Raw genomic sequence first — 24,656 nt, 5'->3', positions numbered from 1 at the left:
TATAAAAAGTTGCTGTCAATTTATAACAGTTTCACTAATTATTACAATTGACTCTCTATTGAATAGTGGATTTAAGGGTATAGAATAAAACTCATATCTGTTTTAGTAGTTCTTCAGCTCTGAAATATGCTAGATCACCTTGATTATGTTAAGGATCTCTATTCCAGGAGATTGCTAGTAACACCAGAGACATAACTAGCTAGTCTATAGCGTGAAATATGACCTTAAATCAATTTTTTAATTCATATTGTTGCCCACAAACAAATGTTGTTAACAATTGTCTGATTGGTCTTATTTTAACTGATTTCTTTTACTAAGTAGGTCCTCACTTCATTTATTTCTAAAGGAGTGGATGAGCTCTCTGTGTTTACATGTATCACATTTTTAATTGTATGTTTTTAAACATATAATTTAAAAATTTTACACACCCTAAACTTTTGTCCCTTGGAGTAAAATCAGGACACTGCATTTTGTTACAGCTCTGGTGACAGTGTCTTGGTAAATGGCAAGGTGAAATGTTAGGAGATTTACTCAGAAGTTGATGAAACTAGAAATGAAAGGAACAATTACGGAGTTAAGGACCAATCAGGAGAACAGAGAACAGAGAAGATTCAGAATTCTCACCTAGAGAATAAAGCTATATGACTGTAACAATGTATTTATCTTAGTAATTATTGCTTACTGAGTAAAAGACTGATATAAAACCAGAGTGAAGAATGGCATTTGGAAGTAAAAGAAACCAGAGAGAGAAAAGGGGAGTGAACAGAACAAAAAGGAAATGAGAAAGAACATAAAAGGAAAGGCTATAAAAAGATAAAGATAAATTGGTTCAATAAGACATATTGTATTCACCAGAAAGGTTAGGAAATAAAAATGCAGCACTGAACTGCATCAATTAAGATGTGGAGACAGTTTGGATACATGGCCATGCACACAAAGTTGATATGCAAATGCCTTCCAGCTGCTTGGTCTAACATTTCAGATAGGAAAACTTTGTCTGCTCTTTTGTTTGGGGAATGGAGGTGAGTGTTAAGCCTAGGGGTTATTTCTTCTGATAAGAGGTGAAGATTGTTTATGAAGAAGTTGTGAGAAGCAAACACTACCTTCTGGGTGTTAGTCATCTTCTAACACTTGGACCCAATTGCTCAAGGTAATGACTCTCCCTTTGACTGGAGGGTTCGTAGAATCTGACCTACTGACAGGTCTTTGTCTAGGACAATTTCTCAAAAGGTAGCCCAGAAATTGGGCTACTTTAATCAATCACACCACATTTAAAGCAGCAAAGCTGTTTGGTAAAATGCAAGTCCTTCTTCTCATTCCAGACCTCCTGGAATCAGTCTGGGGTGGCTCAGCACACAGAGGGAGGTGATGTTTAAATGATCCCTGTGTGCCCTCAAAGCAGCTTTCTCTTTCCCGAAGTCTGGACATTGTGAGCATAAGACATAACAACACCATAAGGTTCAAATTTACAATAACAAAAGAGTGAACAAGGCACATGTTTAAATCAAGTCATTCTCTTTCTAAATAATGAAGCAGTAAGTATAAATTCACAGTGAACTACACATAAATAACAAGAGATTATTACTTTCCCTTCTAATTCTGGCTTTGAGAATTATTAGTTTTCTGATTCGGGGGACAGATTTTCCCTGTCTGAATCATCCTAACTTAAAAGTCTTAGGAATTTGATAATAATTCCAAAATACATACAACTTTACTGACCTTTTTCTCTTTCATTGGACCCAGGGGTAAGTGCACACACACACACGCACAGACACACATATACATTGATTCATGGGTTGTTCATCATTGGTGTTCCAAAACTTCCTGCATTTAACTAGGAAAGTAAACTAAAGTCAAATAGAATTCACACACCTAAATCATATTTGTAAAGTTCAAAGTGTTTAAATTGTGTATATGACTATGATTTAACTGTAAAATCTTAAAAGAGGTCTAATCTTAACAATATTCTGACAAAAGGAAGTGAACTTCCAAATTGGATCAGTACTGTGTGAGGCAGCTGCATTTCCCACCCAACCCCTCTGACCTATTTGAAGCACATTGCATTTTTATGTATTTTGATCCATAGATTCACAACGAATCCATGATTTCAAAGGAATCATACTCTGCATACTGTTCTACAAAAACTTTTTATAATTTTTAAAATCTTATGCATATAAATAAATACCTGTATATCTAGAAGCCATTTTGTCCATCATGTTCCTCCCTGATTAAGTCACATACATGTCCCCAAAAGTAAGCCATTAAACTAAATTTGTACCAGTCATTCTCTTGCTTTACTTTTTTATCACATATATATGAATTTCTAAGCAATATATTATTTAGTTTTGTTGTTTTAATTTTTGCTTTTACGGAAGTGAAATCGTTCTGAATACAGTCTTCAGAGACTTACTTCTTTCGTTCAGGGCTATGTTTTGGAGAAGCATCAGTGTTAACATGTGTAGCTGTGGTTTTTTCTTTTCACTGTTGCAGTATTCCATAACAAGAATGGATCACAATGTATTTATACTTTCTCCTGCTGAGGGACATCTGGATTGCTTCCACCATTTTGCTATTACAAACAATGAAGAAATGAACGAATTTATTTTTTTTTTTTTTACATATCTCCTGGTACACATGTGTCTGAGTTTCTTTAGGGAATATATTTACAAGTGAGATTTCAGGATCCTAGCAATCAAAGTGCCTGTACCAATTTATACTCCCTCCACCAACCAACAACGTCTGAGGTTTCCATTACATCACATCCAATACTTTGTAGTATTGTCAAACTTTTTAATTTTTCCCGGTCTAGTGGGTGTAACATAGTGTTTCATTGTGGTTTTAATTTGCATTGCCCTAATTATGACTCACAGCAAATTTGTATGTAAAATGAATTAAAATTTTCCTCTGAAACATTTGCTTCTAATTGGGTAGCAGTGGCTTGATGTTGAGGAATTACAGTTGAGCCACTTTTGTTTATAATTATTTAAGAAAAGGACTAACCATCTATTTTTGATTAGGTAGTCCAGGAAAGATTGTTTTATTGCTTTCAAAACTGGGACTCTATGAATAGCATTTCTTATAATGAATAAGAACACAGATTGACAATGCCTCGAATCATATCCCTAACTTTCCATTTCCCTTTATCTAAAAACTCCATCAGATACACGTCCCCTTTAAAATAGAGAGGAAGAAAACAAATAATTCCATTCAGATGTCTGTGTGCTTTTTTTTTTTTGAACAGATTTTATTTTTAGAGCAGGTTTAGGTTCACAGCAAAATTCAGTGGAAGGTACAAAGATTTCCCATATACCTGCTCTCTCCGCACATGCACAGCCTCCCCCACTATCAACATCCCTGACTAGAGTGGGACATTTGTTACAACCGATGAACCTACATTGACACATCATGATCACCCAAAATACGTTAGGATTCACTCTTGGCGTTGTGCATTTTATGAGTTAGGACAAGTGTATAATGACATGTGTGCTTGTTATAGTTTTTTGAATATTTTAAATCATTTATGAAGCTTACAAGTCTCTTGAAAGAGGTAGCATCTCTCTTTCTACTGTTATAAAACTGTTTCTGATATATAAAAACCTCACAGAAGGCATTGGAGTTTGTGTCTTTCACAGGATTCCTCATTTTGGAAACCACTTGATTGCCCTTAGATCCATCAGCTGAATTTAACCAATATATTTCTTCAGGGTTCTGATTTCCTCTTAATAAATATGCTTAGATTTGCCTTTTATTCTTTTGGCTTAATTGTTGTGCTTCACTATGGCAACACTATATCAAGAAGTTTTCTCTATTATTCTTATTTGCTGTATCTCTTTTCTGTGTTTTTAAGGTTTAGTTAATTTTGACTTCATTGTGTACTCACTTCAGCCGGTGGTGCTACTTGAACAAAATTGGTTTTCTTTTGAGTTTTTTCTAGGTATCGCTATGGTTTTTATTAAGGCTTTGTAATATTTTATTTGTATTCTCTTTTCTTGGATAGTGATCTGTTTTTTGGTACTACAGATATTGATATTTTTCAGAGGAAAGTGGAAGTAAGACCATACTGACATATAGATTACTTTATTAATATGTGCAACACATTTACTAACCAAAATTAACTCATCAGTAAATTTTCTGGTAGCCAGAAGTAATCATTGATATATTTATTTTCTGCTTATTCCAAATCACCAAAAGGGTAGAAAGATTCTTCCATACAATTTCAGCTGGGAAGAAAAATAAAATTTCTAGACCCATGCAGAAAAAATAACACTCTGTGGTCATTTCTATTTCTAGTGGTATTTTCTAGCAAGTTGGGAAAATATTCAAAATAAACTTCAACTTTGAACCTTCTGAATTCCATATGTATGCTGGTAAAGCCTGAGACTGACAAGTTATTTTTTCCAAAATAGCTTGTACGAAATCCAGATTCTAAATAAATGCAGAGTCTCTATTGATGTAAAAATACACCTCTGTTTAATGTGACCAGACTCCAATCTTAACAGCAACATATACTAGACAATTTATGATAACATATAATAAATGATTAAAATATACGAAGAGGTAAAATTTTAAAAAGCAATTTTACAAAATAATTAAAAAATGTTTTTTGATTCACAAAAGATTTGATTGCAAAGATTGCTTTTAACATAGGCGTTCTTAATACTTCTGAGTTTTCACATAAGATCCCTATTGCTTTTATAGAAATCCTTGGCAATAATTCAGATGTTATTCTTAGAAGTAGCAGCAAATTGATAATCCATAAGGGTAAGTTCAATAAAAGCCTCTCAAATCACAAGAAAAGCTAATGAAGATAAATAGTTTGCAAATGCAAATTTGACATTTTTGAAGTTCTACAAGTCCATATACTGTGTAAATGCAAAGGGAAATGTGCTAGATTATGGCTGTATCTTGCTTTCAACATTAGTTTGATTCTGAGAAGATACATGTAAAGCACGTTTGTAGACATTAAGTCTGTTTAGCAGTGGACAAATCTCACTAGTTAGTAACGCCCTGTGTTTAAAGAGAGTTAAATTTCATTGCTGACATGGTCTAGCCTCTGGCTCCCTCTTGGCAAGTTCTACATCACTTTTTCCCCCTCATTCACTCGACCTTTATTACGTTGACTCTCTTTCTGTACTTTAAACCAGCCACATTATTCCCTCCTCAGAACCATTGGCCAAGTCATCCTATCTACCAGGAGCAACCTTTCTGCTGAACATTTCAGAGCGTCCACCTCTTCCTAGTGCTAAGATCTTGAACAACAGGTACCATCCTCCATGTTTGTATCCCTTAAAATCCTCATGCTTAAGATATAAGACGGCAGGAACAAAGTTCTTGATCACTTCCAGGTTAGCATGGTGGCAATCTAATTGTGCCTGATACATCTTCTCCCAACTTCCCTCTCAAATGCAGCATTTAAAATACATATGTTCATGATTTTAACAAAGAAACACGCTAGTATATAATTTTAAGTTAAGTTCTATAAAAGCCCACTATCCACTAATAATATTGCCAAATTCACAGGAATGTTCTCTTGTCATCCAGGGTCCTACGATGATGCACCAACCACTTGTGTTGCCACCTGTCAAAACCTTGGATGGCCCTACTTTCAGGTATTGCATACATTCCAAAAGACCATTCATGACCTAATGAAAGCAATGTGTTGGATTTCCAAAGAAGTCAAGGATAATATGAAAATGTTAATGATAATAAGAAAGATTTCACAGAATAATATACAGTTTAACTTCAACTAACTTCTGAATAAAGGGAACTTTGAAAGATAATCCGACAAAATACTGATTAAAGAGGGACTAATAGACATCTGTCAAAATTACAAAGTCATTTCCTTAGGACGTTTGAGTGTGGATTTAGCCCCCATGTTTCTGTTCCCTTGGCTAGAGGACTAGAAATGTTAAATAATTGGAATGGGTTCTATCAGATTTAGTAATATTAGTAATTTAATAACATTAGCCACCAACACAAAAACATCACACACACACACATATAATGTCTGTGGCAAATATTATAACTATTGTTATAACTAGATATATATATATGTATACACACATATATAGAAAACAAATTATGTTTAATGTTATAAAATAATAGCACTATGTTGTTCATTTGAACTAAATTCCTTTCTTCAGTAGACTTCTTTGTTTTCTGATTTAAATAGTGACTGATATGTTCCTAAAAATGGATGTAAAACTTCCCCATAGTTGGAACGTGAGAGGATATCTTATTTATAAAGAAGGGAACAGAAAAATAGGGAGCAAGCTGTTTTAAAAGTTAAAATCACTCTAGATACTATTTTTAAAACTCCTGGCAAAGCAGTTTCAATCTTAATCCTGGGCATTAATTACAAGCTTTAGGGGTATTGGTGCGTCCAAAAAAGATGACTGTTACAGATGGATTCGCCCTCTTATTTATATTTGGCATTATAGTACCATGTCAGATAAGATATTAATTATGCAATTGTTATCACACCTCACAGCCCCCTTCTCAACAAAACTAAAGTAACTTTCCTGTCCTAATTTATTTTTAGACTGCAAAGTATTTCACAATTCAATCATGGATCATCTTAATCAACTATAACAGCATTAAAGAAAAATAAAGCCTACTAAATTATTTTATCTTTAATTCAAAGCTGAGTGACATAATTTCATCTCCTGTACTTAAGCTGTGATTTTTAAATTCCCAAGTCATTCTGCCAGACCCAAAAATAGACCCTCTATAATTATTCTTTGTCCCACAGCATGTCTTTGGGAAGCCATCATTGTTTTTCTCTCCTTTTATGTGTCAGCTTCCTTTGCACATTACATTTCATATGACTCACTGTTCCTTAGTACAATGCTCAAAATGCCTACTTATACCTGACAGCTGGATTTTTCTTCCTGAACTGTTTTATGTGAAGTGGTGCCAGATCAATTTTTATAAGGCCTCAATTTTGCTTAATGAAGACGTATAAGAAAGAGTATTAAGTGGAAGAAAATTTACCTACTAAGCAAAAATTGATTTTGGCCTCCACTATCTGTGTGTGCCAGTCATCTTCACGTGGAAATTAAGAGGATTACACAATATTTTTTCTAAGTGTCTTTCAACTTATAAATCCTGACATATACTGGACAGTTTGAAGGAGATAAACTGGAAGTGGCTTGTCAATGAAAGGTCCAAATTTAAATTGCTTTCCCTTCATTAGGTTGGTCTCACAGGAGTATGGTAAGATTTTTTTGTGAGAAGTTCACTGCCCCTTCTGTAATTTTTAAAATTTTGTTTCTAACAAGTACAGTTTAAAGTGGATATGTATTTAAATTCCACCAAGAAAGAAGTTGAAAAATCGTCCCTGGAGAGATTAAAAAATATAACTGAGAATCAGTTGCAGTTTGCTATCATATTATTTAAAAATATTATTTTGACTCATACATGGTTTGAATTTTTTTTTTGAGGAAGATTAGCCCAGAGCTAACATCTGCCACCAATCCTCCTCTTTTTTGCTGAGCAAAACTGGCCCTGAGCTAACATCTGTGCCCATCTTCCTCTACTTTATACATGGGATGCCTGCCCCAGCATGGCTTGACAAGCAGAGCGTAGGTCCACACCCGAGGTCCTAGCCAACGAGCCCCGGGCTGCTGAAGTGGAACATGAGAACTTAAACACTGCGCCACCAGGCCAACCCATATGTGTTTTAATTTTAACCCAATCAAAGAAGCACAGAACTGAGACTCAGGAAAGGGCACTCCTAGTCTTAGCTCGTCTCCCACTGCTGTGGGATATGAGGCAAATCACTAAACTCTCCTAAGTGATTAAAAAGTGGTCACTTCAGGATTTCTATAAACTTTCATAAATGTATTTACTTATCATTTGTTCCTTTTCACATTTGCTTTACACTAAATTACAATTTAGGTCTTACTCATTTTTCTGACTACAATGCCCAGCATAATGGTTCTCAAATGCAATGCGTTTTGATTTTTGGTAGAATTGAATTCATCATTTAATATGTCTAACACTTTGGACCAGTGATCTACAAACTGGGGCATGCACACCCCCTAAGGGTTAGGCAGAAACAACCTGTTTTATAGAAGTCAATTTCTAGATCCTTAGCCTTCATTTGAACTCCATCCTAAAACTGATCTATCATAGAAAATTCCTAAAGTCTCAGTGTCAAGCTAGTTCTCCTTTTTTACCTTTCCTTTCATAATCTTCCTTTCACTTCTATTCACACACACACACGCATACACACAAGCATTCTCTCACCCTCTGAGTCTTACTACAAAGCATTTCTGCAAGGTGTAATGATGTCCTAGGCCATCAAAGAGGGGAGAGGGACAATGGATACACTGATGTTTGCCAAACCGCCTTCAAAAAGACACATGAGCTCCCCTCTTTCTTCATCTCATTAAGTGATATATTTCTAATAAAATTTTAGTTTTGGGGGCTGGCCCCATGGCATAGCAGTCAAGTTCACATGCTCCAGTTCAGTGGCCTTGACCTCACCGGTTCGGATCCTGGGTACGGACCTGGGCACAGCTTGTTGAGCCACGCTGTGGCAGGCATCCCACATATAAAATAGAGGAAGATGAGTACAGATGTTAGCTCAGTTCCAGTCTTCCCCAGAAAAAAAGAAAAACATTTTACTTTTTGTGTTTAAAAATTATGCATCAAAATTTGTAATAAATTTATTATGTTTTGATCTAGAGTATAAACTCTAGAGCCAAAGTGCCTAGTTCAAATCCTGAAGTGACCACTTTTTAATCACGTGGTGAAGTTAATAAATCTACTTGTGCCTCAGTTTCCTCATAGGTAAACCTGGGATAAACATAGTACCTACCTATATGTTTTTAATAATGTGATCATAAAGTCTGAAAACTTAAATATGACTTTTTCATGTATTATAAGTGAGCAAATCATCTACACTATGTCAATCATGTTTCCAGACTTGGGGACCACTCTGTATATGAATTGATAGAGACAAGTAGTTGTAGAAATATGTAGTGCTTAGATCAGGGCTTGGAATTTAGTAAGCCTTCCAAAGCATTAGCTACTATTATTATCAACATCATCATCATTATTATTATTTCTAATAAAAATTGTAACAGTAATACAATCAAGGAATTTTTAAAACATTCATTGACAACCACTTGAATAGGAAATTCTTTCAAATAAAATTTTGACCTAGATACATATTTTCTTGCATAGAAGATTTTGAGCAGGAAGATGTCACTTAAAATTTCCTATGAAATGATTAGAAGAGATTTGCATAGAAGTCATGCAAACTCTTCAAAGGAAAAGGAAGACATCACGACATTTTGATTTTTAAAATGTCACCTACTCTCTCAGTGGTCTAGCTCCCTCCCTCCCCCTTTCTGGCTCCACTCTGTGTTTACTCCCTTCTTTTTCTTTATTTGCTTTTTGCTGGCTTTCAGGTGATCAATTAAAAGAATTTGAAAAATAAAGATATATTTCAGTAGCATAAAATTGTGTCGGGGGAAGGTGGATCCTGGAATAGAATATGATGTCAAAGAGACCAAGAAATGAAGTAAACTTTCCCACTGTCAAGAAAAGTGCATTCATTTATTTATAAATGACTGCGATAGGCATTAACTTGTTGTTGCACGTATATTTCATTGAGAACATTTAAAAAAATGATATAACAGTTAAATGTTGAAAATGTCAACATTTAAAATCGGCCATATGTTTTGCAAATGACCTGTCAACTTAAATGGATGTTTTTTCAAAATTATTTGAGAGATGGTGTCAACAGAAAAGTTAGAAGAACACTGCACTGGATTGGCGTGTTCAATTCGTCTTTGCACTCCCTCCCCCATGAGGAATGCACTTAAAATAAGTTCATTAATAGATATGCGTATAATGTTTTCTTATACCATATAATGAGTTATAGCATACCTTTCGTTGTACAGTGCATTTGTAACCAGAACAATTAACTTCAGGTTCTTAACTTGACTTAATTAGAAGAGGATAAATTGAATCTGGAGTAAGTAACGTGACTAGATACTGCATGTATCACAGGGAAATGAGCTGTTGGTACTATCAGTAAGCAAATGAATATAAGGCTTTGCAAGCAATAGGTTGGAAGATAGCAAAAGGGCTTCTCTTTTGTTATTGAGGATAATAAATTATAAGAAGGTTAAGAAGATCCTTTGCAACTAAATCTTATAATTCTATGTGTAATAATTTATATTTGTAACTTATGATTATTAGCAAATAGCTCACATATTTTTGATAATGAAGTTCTATTTTTGATAATGAAAAACATTATACATTGGCAAAACCATAAGAGGTTGTCATTAGATGTGGGAAAATTCCACAGTCTTTTTCCAAGATGCATTGACCCATAAAATAAGCAATCAGTGAACAGACAGCACTTATCTCGAGTTTTTATCATACTTGAAAAGCTTATTCAGTGGGATAGACTCATACTTATGATTAAGAATCAGACCCCTCAGACCAATTCTCAGAGTCCACTAGACTCCTGATGAATTCTGATAGACAATGGGGTGTGGATTTCCCCTATGTAGGAAAACCCCACATTGAAAAAAAAAAACACCTCCCTATACACACACAAAATTTGTTTCACTTAGATATTTTGCTATTGTTTCATTTGTCTTCCATCCTCTTCCAGGCCTTATTTGAGCCTTCTTTCAAAGCAAATTAATTATCTTTTTATGAACCGTATCAATTTTGACAAAATCTTCCTTGTTCCCAAAACATGGACACCCTAGCATGAATTTGACAAAGTGTATTATCAGTCCGGCTATGCCACAATTCATTTGTACCTATTAGAATTATAAATATGCTAGTTCTTCCTAAAGTGTCCATATTTATACCTTTCTGAGATTATCTAATTTTCTGTCTATGTTACTCCATCAGTCACAATATGCCAGATGGGAAAGCCTTTCCACCTTGTGGCTTGTTCCATTATTGTATAACATCCTGCTAATACATTTAATGATGTATTATTTATAGGTCTACTAGTTATTAAAAACAAATGATAACACACTTACATTTATTGATTCCTGTGAAAGTGAGCATATTTCTACCCAGAGTAGTAGAGAAGTATCTAGGACCTAGGAAGAAAGAAAGGGTGTGGCATATGAGGAAAGCACAGTCATTTACTATATTTTACAGGAAGTTCCTGCTGTGGCTAAAAGTTCTTTGCTTTCTCAGACTGATGCAGATGTAAGACAAAGGAAAACCCAACACCAATACTTGTAGCTTTTAACATGCTGAATCTAAAGCTTGCCTCCTGATGAGAAACAGACCCTGGATTTAAAGGAAACTAAAGCTATGATTCAATAATCCTGGCTAATAGACTTGGTGACAATTAATTAACTCAAGCAAGCCTTTGACCCACTCTTATTGTTTTAGGCTGTTTTACATGACACCAAAACCTCCATATTGAAAATTCAACACTTCAGTCAAATGTTTTGTCTCCGTGACTCCAAAGATCACCTTGAGTGAGAGAAATTTGAGAAACAAACAGCTATCAATTCCCATTGTAAAGAATTACCTCATTGGGCACATCCACATTTTGTAAGTCAAATTTGGCTATTGTTAATTAGGCTTTAAGCAGGAGAGTCCTGATCTATAAAGAAAAATTATGACCATGTTGAATTTATTATTTTTTATTATCTCATATATAAACTTGTTTTTCACATTTACTATATAATTAGTAACAAACTCTAACTTCAAATCATTTGGGATTCCATTTTATAGAGACTGTGCTAATCTTAGTTACTTATTTCCTTAAAAAGTTTATTGTTCCCTATTTACTCTTAATTTTTTCCAAAGCCTTTGTACATTCGTGAAAGGATCCAGAGAGCAGTGACATGACACACTGGTTGCTTTATCACTGGCAACACTAATATACACATACGCATAAAATCACAAAATAATTTAGAATGAATTTTCCCATCATTAGAGTAAATTTTCTGAATCATAGCAGACCTTAGAATTTAGCCTTCAGCCAGATGATACAAATATTCCTCAACAAATCCTATTAAGATAAGTTTTGTGTTTTCTTTATAGGGAACAATGATATTGAATGTTTTTATGACATCTCAGATTCTACATGACATTTGATAAACTATTTGGTGGAAAATTATATAGGAATACAAACAAACATACATAGGTACATAATGTAAACTTGAAGCACATTAGCTGAACTTTAAATGCATTCTGAGAAAAAATTCATGCAATGACAATGAAGAGAAAGAAATGTGTTTGTTCACATAGATATATTAAATTTAAAAGACTAAGACTATATTTTTTTGTTCACATTTTGTAGTGGCTGGTTTGGAAAGCTCTGTATCTTTGTAGCCAGAACAATGCCTCTATAATATTCTATTATTACTGTCTAGATTGATGTCTTTGAAGGTCAAATTTGTCTTTGAAAAAGTTTAGTAGTGAACAGACAAAAACCGTTTTTTCTCTTTTAATTCTTTTGTAAATGCTGTAATGTGAATTATAATTTCTAGTCTATTACCGCTCCATAACTTGGAAGTCTTTCGTGCCACTTCTGGGCACAGAGCTGTTAAAAGCTCTATATTCAATCTTCTAATGTATTAGCTTTATAGCTTTAAAGGACTAGAAGGATCCTAACAGCTTTTTTGATACAAACCCTGCATTTCTGAAATGAAAAATGGGAAGCAGGCAAATAAATAGACTGGTTAAATGAAACAAAATAGTATCCTGGTATGACAACCAGAATTAGTATGTATTTCTCTTCAATATACTTGTATTAACTGTTCTATAAAATGACCACAAACTATCTAATTATGCCTCTTAGAAGTTATCTATAAGCAACACTCCATTCTTCACATAAATTTAATTTTTCCCATGTTCTTCTGGACATTTTCGTATCTGGTGAACTTGGAACTTAGCAAAGCATTTTCTGATATTTACTCTAAGATCCTGACAATTGTTAGACAGATTCGATAAATCTTCCCTGTCATGGTGCCCCAAGCAATTAGTCACATACTGCTAAATATGGACTTCAATAAACCACCTCATTTTGGATTCATCTCCAATCCAATTGTCCATTGAATTTGTCAAGGTATTTTCTAATTGGGAGCACACAATATGCTGATGTATCTTACATTTCAGGATAATTGTTGCTGCAAGATCTCTTATGCAGTTCTGGTGCAACCCCTATTCAGTCTTGTGATTGATATTTCTACTGAAAAAAAAATTGGCTCTATCAAATAATTTTCTGAAATTGCTTTCCATATTCTGACATGATTATGCTACTCAATTAACAGCACACACATGTGCTTAGAGACTTTGTGGCCACTCTGTCTATCCAGGTCTCTCAATTGCCACTTTATTGTATTTTTTTCTCTTTATGTAAGCAACTTGGCCCTATTTAGTACCAAGGCCTTAAGAAACTGACCAGGCAATAAGTTTTTATATTGAAAAAGGATTGAGAAAAAATGTTTTCTATTATACAAGATGAAGCTCAACCTGTTAGCAGGGGCATCAAGCCAACTGCAAGCATTAGTGAAGTAGACGAAATTAAAGACAAAGCACAGACTCTGGTCGTTAAACGTAACTCTTTTGTGTCATTGATTTTTCAATCTACCTGAACCCATACGTAAATATATATTTTCTAAAAATGCTAATTTTCAATTGAAATTTCAGTAATAAAAAGCCTGATCATTTGTGGATGTAATTGGGTGTTTGGACTTTATTTTGAGGATGCCGTTAGCTCATTTCACAGGATGTGTGTATCTAGGGTGAGTTCCCAGAGATGCACAGGGTAACGGACAGGGATCTGAGTTAGGGCATGTGTTTCTAGCTCCCCTTTGCCACTGTCCACTTGCATGAATGTGGTCAAGATATTTCACTTCTCTGGTCCTCCATGTTCTCATCTATAGAGTAAAGATTTTGTGTCAAATTGATGTTGTTTATATTATGAACAAATGATATTTAAACAAAATAATAAGCTCAAAATGCATAAAGTTGGTTCTCATCAGATAAAAGCTATTATTACTATTATTAATGAAACCCTTAGGTCCTTCTAACTGTAGTTGCTATAAATGGCATTGAGTTAAGCCTTGGCTCCTGAAGTTTTGAATCATTTCAAATGGTCTGTGTTTCCACTAGAATTGTATGCAAAAATATAGGTACTTGCTGTATGTGTAATTAATTTCAAAATAAAATACTGAGTTAAAAGTGTCTTCTAAGATCAATTCTCCTAAATTGCCAACTGGTCGCACGTTCATGGCTTACCAACAGATACCTCACTAAATAATCTTCCAAAAATCATGTTGCATACTGTTTTGCTAATTCTGAAAAAAAAATTCTGTAAACAGAAAGATCTCAAGTCTTAAGTGATTGCTCATAAAGTGAGCAATTCCAAGGGAGAAGTTTCACAGGATTATTTAAAATAGCCCATCTTTTCTGAAGTATACTTTAATGGTCTTAATATAAGTAAGGAAACCAAATTGAATGTAAAAGAAAAGAGGGTATTATTTATTTTAATATCCTCCCTCTAGGATCTAGCTTGGTGGTGGGCACATAGTAAGCAAACGCTCCAACGACATTGTTCTCTCAGTGATGGTTTTGCTCTATGGGGGGCATGTGCTTCATATAAACTTCAGAATACTACTGATCAATATCTAGATAGACAGTGACTATTTGAAATACATCAGAGTCTGGTGGTAGTTCTGGTTAAGAGTATATGTTTGGGAGTCAGAGCGTCTCAGGTTGGGATCCACTTTTGCTCTCCATTAGTGAGATGAGTTCAAGCTTTAGTTTCTGTATACAGAAAAAGAGAAGGGACTCATTGCTCTTAGAATTGAGTATGATAGCATGCTTCTAGTGCCTACAGCAGTGCTTAGCACACAGAAACACTCAATAAATGGTAGCTATTACTGTTTAAATTACCCTATAATTCTCACTTAAGTTGTTATAACATCAAATTAAACCTTGGTTTGTAATAATTTATTTCCTACTATTTATTGCTGATATTTTGGTAAGAGATTTCTAAATACTACCTCAATGAGTTCCTGACAATTTCTGCTCTCCTTTTATTAGTTGGTAGAACCAGGATGGGATGCTTAGTCTAAATACCCCTCCTTTCTCCACTTCCTCCTACCGGCTCACCAGCATTTATATGCTTGAAATAATATGCAAAAGAATTTGAATATTGCTGAAGAAGGAAATAGGAGGTTGTTTTGTTTTGTTTTGTGGGACCTAAGCTACGATGATGAGGACATAAAGACTCAGAGGTGGGCATGGTACCTGTGCTTTACTGGACATTTAAACTGGTCGGGAGCTTCTAGCGAGCTGAAGACAGAGGAGATATTTTCACGATCAAATTAGTAAAACTCTGGACAGGAATTGTGCTGTCTTAGGGTCTAGGTGGCAAGACAGCAGAGGGTAAAGTCTAAGGCCCAGCTCTGCGCAGGACACAACAGGACGCTGGCACCCCAAGAGTTGAACACTTTTAGAGGGTCAGGAGATAGTGTCTTTGTGATATCATTTTCAGGATGAAGTAGTAAGAAATGGCAAGAGTAAGGTCAATTTCAGTGATTCTAAGGGCAGAGGACTAGAGAGAGGTCAGAGTACTAGAGAAAGAATGGTGTGTGTTGGTCCTAAGAAAGGGACTGGCTTGTGAACCATCCCTTTAGAGATCCCAACAGACACTTGGGACGCTGTAGGATGCTGGAGGTCCCATGTTCTAAGGTGCAGATAAAATTAGGAATTTGTGAATTATTGATAATATGGCTAGATATCCAGAGGCTTCTGGGGCCTAACAAGATTTCAGTCACAAGAATAATTACGCACAAGTTTAGTTAGGTATAATTAAGGTAAATATTTAAATAGTATGGAACCAAGACTAGGTTTCAAAGTATTTGAATTCATGAAAATAGTAAGTGAACTATGGGATTACCTAACTGATTTAAAGTCTCTTGTGCTTTCATATGAGTCACCTGGCAATAAGAAGGTATGTGTTATATCCTAATAAGGTTATTTTCAGAAGGGAAAAAACGAATATAGCTTCTTCCACATGGGAAGTCTTGCCGTTGATGTACGTAACCATAGGGATTAATCTATTCACGGTTTAGATAGTTCTACCTAAGAAAGGGAACATGTAAATTCTTGTAAGTCAGCATTCACAGATACCCTTTAATGTGTTCAGAGGAAATTCTCAAATGGCTTTGAAAGCCTTAAGTAAATCCTTTCTCAAAACCCATGCAAAGCATTCAATATTCTGACGTATTAAATCCACTTAAAAATAAACTCCTAGACATATATGGTTACTATATTTATGTGTAAATAATCCAAGACTAGATATTAGAAATTTGCTTTCCTTCATCTTCTTTTCTGAACACTAGCCTTCCCCGACACCTCTACTCTCTTATATCCTTTACATGCACATTTCAAAATTTTTTTTTCTTTTCACTCAACATACCACTCAAACATATATAGTCCTGAAATATAAATTCATATTATCTCCTGTTGAGTTTGGATTCCCAATTAAGTTATATGAGTCCCTTAATGATTTATTTTCCTTCTGGCAGTAGTCGATAAGAATTCACAGCTGGTTTTAATGTATTCTTTGAATATGTATATATTTTTTGTAGCTGTAGGCAAATACATAAAACTTGGCAAAGGCATCATGCTCTACAATGAGCTTCCCCACAAGGACAGCTGCCTCTCCCTATTGGTCCATGTCTTTTTCTTTTAAAAAAATTTCAAAAGAAGAAGAAATATGATTATGACAACCTATTTGAGCCATACTTTCAAGCAGTTTCATTATAATGCTATTTTTACACTTTCAAAGAACAGTGGTTCAACAAATGAGATATTTCCAAGATACGCATTATAAATATTACATCATAATCTCACGAAAGAAATTTGATCTCTTCCAGAACTAGTTTATTAAATGATTCTTTTAATCAAACTGATTCTTGACAGAAACTTCTCTCTTATATTCACTATCTGGGAAAGATATTATCTTCTAAAAATATGAAATATTAACAGATTTAATTAATGGCAACCACTACATGAAAATGATTTTTAATGTTCTTATTCTGAAAGCACTCTTAGAAATGTTAGCATCTATTTCATTTTATAGATTTTGGAGTAATTGCTATTAAGAATGTATAGTTCAGTGTGACTATAGCAACTGAAGATTCAAGGAGTAGGGCAAACGGAGATTAAGTTGGCATGAGAGCCAGACACTGCTTCCAAAAAGATTAGCCATTAATCGTAGTATTTTTTAAACTGCTATGTTTATTGGCTTAATATTATGCTATTTATCTTCATAACATAATATACATATATAATAGATTCTTTAGAGGTGGATTAATACCTCTAGTTACAGTAATCCAAAGAAGGCCTTTTTGATGCATTTTAATTTAAACTCATATACAGTAAATATTTTTCTTTCTTTTTTTTTTTTTTTTAACTGCTGGGCGCTGTGTTTCTGACGCAGGAGATTTGGGTGGGGCTTGAGAATCTCCATTTCTTTCTTTTTTTATTGTTTCATTTATTTTATCGAGGTCATATTGCTTTATAACATTGTGTAATTTTAGGTGTATATTATCCTATATCAGTTTCTGTATACACTGCATCATGCTAACCACCCAAAGTGTAATTTTTTTCCTCACCATGCATATGTGCCTCTCTACCCCTTTCGCCGCCCCCCTGCCCTCCTCCCCCAGTAACAACTAATCTATTCTTTTCGTCCACTTGTTAGTTTACCTTGCACATGTGAGTGAAACCATACGGTGTTTGTCTTTCTCTGTCTGGCTCATTTCATTTAACATAAAACCCTCAAGGTCCATCCACGTTGTTGCAAATGGGATGACTTTCTTATAACTGAGTAGTATTCCATTGTGTATACACTTGAGTTGCTTCCACGTCTAATAATTCCCATTATTGGGAATAATGCTGCAATGAACATAGGGGTGCAAACATCTCTTTCTATGGTTGATTTCATGTTCTTTGGATAAATATCCAGTAGTGGAATTGCGGGATCATACATTATTTTTATTTTTAATTTTTTGAGAAATCCCTATACTATTTTCCATAGTGGCTGCACCAGTTTGCATTCCCACCAGCAGTGTGTGAGGGTTCCCTTTCATCCACATCCTTTCGAACATTTATTTCTTGTGTTGGTAATTATAGCCATTCTGATGGGTATAAGGTGATATCTCATTGTAGTTTTGATTTGCATTTCCCTAATAATTAGTGATGTTAAACACCTTTACATGTGCCTGTTGGGCATATGTATATCTTCTTTGGAAAAATGTCTGCTTATCCTCTGCTCATTTTTGTTTTCTTTTGGTGTGGAACATTGGCCCTGAGCTAACATCTATTGCAAATCTTTCTCTTTTTACTTGAGGAAGATTGTCACTCAGCTAACATTTATGCTAGTCTTCCTCTATTTTGTATGTGGGATGCTGCCACAGCATGACTTGATGAGCAGTGTGTAGGTCTGCACCTGTGATCCAAACCTGTGCAGACCTGGCTGCTGAAGGGGAGCATGTGAACTTACCACTAGGCCACCAGGCCAGCCCCAATCCTCTGCCCATTTTTTGATTGGATTGTTTGTTTTTTTGTTGTTGACTTGTATGAGTTCTTTACATATTCTAGAAATTAACCTTTTGTTGAATATAGATTTTAAAATATTTTCTCCCAGTTACCAGGTAACCCAGGGTTACCTTTTCATTATTTTCATGGTTTCCTTTGCCTTGCAGAAGATTTTTAGTGTGATGTAGTCCCAATTATTTATTTTTTCTTTTGTTTCCCTTGCCTGAATAGACATGGTATTCAAAAAGATGCTGCTAAGCCTGATGTCAAAGAGTGTACTGCCTATATTTTCTTCTAGGAGTTTTATGGTTTCAAGTCTTACATTCAAATCTTTAATCCATTTGGGGTTGATTTTTGTGTACGGTGTAAGAGAATGGTCTATTTTCATTCTTTTGCGTGTGGCTCTCCTGTTTTCCCAACAGTGTTTATTGAAAAGACTTTCCTTTCTCCATTGTATGTTTTTGGCTCCTTTGTCAAGGATTAGCTGTCCACAGATATGTGGTTTTATTTCTGGGCTTTCAGTTCTGTTCCATTGATCTGTGTGTCTGTTTTTGTGCCAGTACCATGCTGTTTTGATTACTATAGCTTTGTAGTACCTTTTGAAGTCAGAGATTCTGATGCCTCCAAGTTTGTTCTTTTTTCTCAAGATTGCTTTGGCTATTTGGGGTCTATTGTCATTCTGTATAAATTTTAGCATTCTTTGTTCTACTTCCATGAAGAATATCATTGGGACTCTGATTGGGATTGCATTGAATCTGTAGATTGCTTCATGTAAGGACATTTTAACTTTGTTTATTCTTCCAATCCCTGAGCTTGGAATATCTTCCTATTTCTTTGTCTTCTTTGATTTCTTTCAATAGTGTTTTATAGTTTCCCATGTATAGGTCTTTCACCTCCTTGGTTAAATTTATTCCTAGATATTTTATTATTTTTGCTGCAATTGTAAATGAGATTGTATTCTTGAGTTCTCTTTCTGTTAGTTTGTTATTAGTGTATAGAAATGCAAGTGATTTTTGTAAGTTGATTTTGTACCCTGCAACTTTGCTCTAGTTGTTGATTATTTCTAATAGTTTGCTGGTGGATTCTTTATGGTTTTCTATATAGAATAATGTTGTTTGCGATCAGTGAGAGTTTCACTTCTTCCTTTCCAATTTGGATATCTTTTATTCCATTTCTTGCCTAATTACTCTAGCCAAAACCCCCAGTATGATGTTGAATAGGATTGGAAAAAGTGGGCACCCTTGTCTTGTTCCTGTTCTCAGAGGGATGGCTCACAGTTTTTCCCCATTGACTATGATGTTGGCAGTGGGTTTGTCATATATTGCTTTTGTTATGTTGAGGTTGTTTCCTTCTATACCCATTTTATTGAGAGTTTTTATCATAAATGGATGTTGGATCTGCATCTATTGAAATAATTATGTGATGTTTATTCCTTGTTCTGTTAATGTGGTGTATCACATTGATTGATTTGTGGATATTGAGCCATCTCTGCATCCCTGGTGTATATCCCACTTGATCATGGTGTATCATTCTTTTAATATACTGCTATATCCAGTTTGCCAATGTTTTGTTGAGGATTTTTGCCTCTATGTTCATCAGTGATATTGGCATGTAATTTTCCTTCTTTGTGGTGTCCTTCTCTGGTTTTGTGATCAGGGTGATCTTGGCCTCATAGAATGATTTAGGAAGCATTCTGTTTTCTTCAATTTTTTGGAGTAGTTTGCAAAGGATAGGTACTAAATCTTCTTTGAATGTTTGGTAGGATTCTCCAGAGAAGACATCTGGTCCTAGACTTTTGTCTTTGGGAGGTTTTTTATTACTTTTTCAGTCTCTTTACTTATAATTGATCTATTCAGATTCTCTATTCCTTCTTGATTCAGTTTTGGGAGGTCGTACGAGTCTAAGAATTTATCCACTTCTTCTAGGTTATCCAATTTGTTGGCATATAGTTTTTCATAGTCTTTTGTATTTCTGTGGTATCCATTGTAATTTCTCTTTTTTAATTTTTAATTTTATTTATTTGAGACTTTTCTCTTTTTGTCTTAGTGAGTCTGGCTAAGGGTTTGTCAATTTTGTCTGTCTTTTCAGAGTCAGCTCTTAGTTTCATTGGTCCTTTCTAGTGTTTTCTTGTTTCTGTTTCATTTATTTCTGCTCTAATTTTTATAATTTACCTCCTTCTGCTGAGTTTGGGCTTTGTTCTTCTTTTTCTAGTTCTGTTAGGTGTAGTTTAAAATTACTTATTTGAGATTTTTCTTGTTTGTTGAGGTAGGTCTGTGTTGTTAAGAATTTCCCTCTTAGAATCACTTTTGCGGCATCCCATGAGTGTTGGTATGTTATATTTTCATTTTCACTTGTCTCCAGCTATTTTTCGATTTCTCCTTTGATTTCTTCAATGATCCAATGGTTGTTCAGTAGCATGTTGTTTAGTCTCCACATATTTGTGACTTTCCAAACTTTTTTCTTGTAGTTGATTTCTAGTTTTATAGCATTGTGGTCAGAAAAGATGTTTGATATGACTTCAATATTATTAAATTTATTAAGCCTTGCTTTGTTAACCAACACATGGTCTATCTTTGAGAATGTTCCATAAGCACCTGAGAAGAATGTATGTTGTTCTGTTTTTGGATGAAGTGTTCTATATATATCTATTAAGTCCATCTAGTCTAGTGTTTCACTTAAGACCACCATTTCCTTGTTAAATTTCTGTCTAGCTGGTCTATCCATTGATGTAAGTGGGATGTCAAGGTCCTCTGCTATTATTTTGTTTCTGTCAATTTGTCCCTTTAGGTCCATAAGTAGTTGCCTTATATACTTTGATGCTCCTGACTTAGGTGCATATATATTCATAAGTGTTATGTCATCTTGGTGGAATGTCCCTTTTATCATTAGATACTGACCCTCCTTGTCTCTCATTGTCTTTTTTATCTTGAAGTCTGCTTTGTCTGATATAAGTACGGCAACACCTACTTTCTTTTTCTTTCCATTTGCTTGGAGTATTGTCTTCCACCCCTTGACTCTGAGCCTGTGTTTGTCTTTAGAGCTGAGATGTGTTTCCTGGAAGCAGCATGTTGTTGGGTCTTGTTTTTGAATCTATCCAGTCACTCTGCTTTGATTGGAAAATTCAATCCATTTACATTTAGAGTTATTATTCATATATGAGGGCTTAATACTGCCATTTTCTTTTGTTTTCCTGTTGTTCTATATTTCCATTGTCTCTCTTCTCTTGTATTTCTGACTGCCATTTCAGTTTGGTGGTTTTCTCTGATAGTTTTCTCTTTACTTATGATTTGTGGCTCTACTCTGATTGTTTGTTTAGTGGTTACCATGAAGTTTGTATAAAAGATCTCATAGAAAAGATAGCCCATTTTCTGATACACTCCTATTTCCATTAACCTAAAGACATGCCTTCCCTTTTGTCTTTCCATTCTGAGTTGTTGTTGTCACAAATTCTTTTTTGTGTTGTGATTTTGTGATTGAGTGTTTATAGTTAGTTTTTATGCTTTCCTTCCCTTTATATTTTACATTATAATTGTTTTAACCTGTTCTGATAGAGATCTGCAATTTTTTTATTTTGTCTATTTATCTCCTTGCTCAACGCTTTGTAAATCTTTGGAATTTTATTACAGGTAGGAGAGCTTCCTTCATTATTTCTTGTAAGGGAGGTATAGTGGTCATGAACTCTCTCAGCTTTTATTTATCTGGGAAATCTTTTATTTCTCCATCATATCTGAAGGATGGTTTTGCTGGATAGAGTATGCTTGGCTGGAAGTTTTTGTCTCTCAGTGTTTTGAATACATCATTCCATTCTCTCCTAGCCTATAAGGTTTCTGCTGAGAAATCTACTGAATGCCTGATAGAGTTTCCTTGTAGATTATTTTCTTCTGCCGTGCCGCCCCTAATATTTTTGCTTTGTCATTGACATTTGCCAGTTTTACTATTATATGCCTTGGAGAAGGACTTTTTGCATTAATGTAATTAGGAGTTCTATTGGCTTCATGTACTTGTAAGTCCAGTTACTTCTCCAGGTTTGGGAAATTCTCAGCTATTATTTCTTTGAACAAGCTCTCTGCTCCTTTTTCCCTCTCTTCTTCTGGATTATCCATAATCCTTATATTGCCTTTACTAATTGAGTCAGATATTTCTCAAAGAATTTCTTCATTTTTAAAAAAATCTTAGCTCTCTCTCCTCCTCTACCTGTAGCATTTCTATATTTCTGTTCTCTAATTCACTAATTCTGTCCTCCGTAATATCAAGTCTGTTTTTTATGGTTTCTAGATTATTTTTTATCTCATTAGTTGTGTTCTTCATATCCAGAATTTCTGCTTGGGTTTTTTTTAGAGTGTCAATCTCTTTGCTGAAGTATTCCTTATTCTCATTAGTTTTATTCCCAAGCTCATTGAACCGTCTTTCTGAGTTTTCTTATAGCTCATTGAGTTTCTTTATGACAGTTATTTTGAATTCTCTGAAATTTAGATTATACATTTCTGTAACTTCAGGATTGGTTTCTGGAAAATCGTCATTTTCCTTCTGCTCTGAAGTGTTACTGAGTTCTTCATGGTGTTGGAAGAATTGATCCTTTACTGGCACATTTTTGGTAGTATCAGATCACAGATTCCACCTGCTACTGCTGGGGAGGAGCAAGAGCTGTGTTTTCTGATCCTGCCCTGACTGTTGTAAGTTTTGCTACTCTGAATTTGCTCAGCCTGGCTGTAGCTGCTCTGCAGGTTGCACTCACGTGGGCAGGGCCTCTGTGCTAGTTGAGTGGATTGGGCACTGTAGATGAGGCCTCTGTGCTTGGCAGGGAACCAGCTGAGCTGCTGCACACTAGGCAGGAAGGGAGCCTTCACATGGGCTGAGCCCTCACTTGGTGGGTTCTGCGAGCTACTGTGCTCCACAGGCAGAGGTGCCTTCTGAGTGGGCAGGGCACCTTCCCTCCTGCACTGTGCTCAGTGGGCAGGTGCCTTCACAGCCCTGAGCCTGCACCACTGGGTGTAAAGTGTTCCCATCAGCAGTGCTGCTGTAGCACAGTGGACACTCTCACAGATTGGGCTGCACCCCTGAAAGCATTTGTGAAGGCTGGGCCATCCCCACCTCCTCTTACAGTCACACTGGCCACTGTAGGGATCCATGACCTGGCTTGCTGCCACTGGGGAGGGGGAGGAGTGCACTCGTCTAGTTCCACTGCCTTCCAGGGATCCAGTCTACCCATCTTCAAATGTATAGCTGTGTAGGCTCTCAGAAGTCCTGTTGTGCTGTGCAGGGAATCCTCTGCTGGTTAATTAATGTCTGTTTAGTTGTGACTTGGAGGGAAGAGACTAAGGGAAGAACTCACTCTGTCATGATGCTGATGTCACTCCTCAGTTATCAGTAAATATTTTCTTTAGTTAGCATAAATAGCTCTTTTGCAAATTAAGATATATTTCTTTGCCCTAACTTTAAGTAAATGAAATGGCCTATTCATTAATAAGACAGTGTTTAAATTGAGATAATTTTTGCAATGCCATTTATAAAATTCTTGGAAATTTTTCTCCAGGTTGTACTTTAGAGTCAAGCTCTAAGAACTGACTCAACCCAGCTGTATTAGGCTGGTAGGGCTGCCATATAAAAATATCACACACCAGAAGGCTTAAACAACATAAATTAATTTTCTCACATTTCTGAAGGCTGGAAGGCCAAGATCAAAGTGTTGGCAGGTTTGGTTTTTCATGAGCCCTCTCTTCTTTGCTTATAGATGTCCACTTTCTCACTGTGCCCTCACATAGCCTTTCTCTGTATATGAGCATCCCTAGTGTCTTTTTCTCTTCTCATAAGGACATTAGTCTTATTAGATTAAGGCCCCACAATGATGACCTCATTTAATTTTAATTATTTCCTTAAAGAACCTATCTCTAAATAGAGTCGTGTTGGGGCTTAGTGCTTCAACGTATGAATTTTTGGAGGCTGGCCCAGTGGCATAGCAATTAAGTTCATGCACTTCACTTCTGTGGCCTGGAGTTTGCCAGTTCAGATCCCAGGTGCAGACCTACATACTGCTTATCAAGCCGTGCTGTGGCAGGCGTACTACATATAAAACAGAGGAAGATGGGCACAGATTTTAG

At 35.4% G+C, this 24,656-nt stretch overlaps 1 protein-coding gene and 1 long non-coding RNA gene across 4 annotated transcripts in view; one reads left to right on the top strand and one right to left on the bottom strand.

Annotated features, from left to right (window-relative positions):
• The window catches only part of CALCRL (calcitonin receptor like receptor), a 103,148-nt gene that overhangs the window by 12,840 nt on the left and 65,652 nt on the right, over window positions 1-24,656 (top strand). The window contains exons 2-3 of one of the 3 annotated variants that reach the window (XM_046659691.1): window positions 5,542-5,609; window positions 11,383-11,547. The exons of 1 other annotated variant lie outside the window; for it this stretch is intronic. The gene's annotated coding sequence lies outside the window, so the exon portion shown is untranslated. The remainder of the gene's footprint in view (window positions 1-5,541; window positions 5,610-11,382; window positions 11,548-24,656) is intronic. One more of the 3 variants, XM_046659689.1, reaches the window with a different exon arrangement.
• Window positions 1-24,656, bottom strand: part of LOC124238582 (uncharacterized) — a 63,852-nt gene that overhangs the window by 31,016 nt on the left and 8,180 nt on the right. The window contains exon 2 of the long non-coding RNA XR_006888333.1: window positions 11,019-11,081. This is a non-coding gene — a long non-coding RNA (uncharacterized LOC124238582). The remainder of the gene's footprint in view (window positions 1-11,018; window positions 11,082-24,656) is intronic.

The sequence above is a fragment of the Equus quagga genome, chromosome 4 (genome assembly GCF_021613505.1).
Source record: "Equus quagga isolate Etosha38 chromosome 4, UCLA_HA_Equagga_1.0, whole genome shotgun sequence".
NCBI classification, from domain to species: Eukaryota; Metazoa; Chordata; class Mammalia; order Perissodactyla; family Equidae; genus Equus; species Equus quagga.
This window is presented reverse-complemented; position numbering and strand designations above follow the sequence as displayed.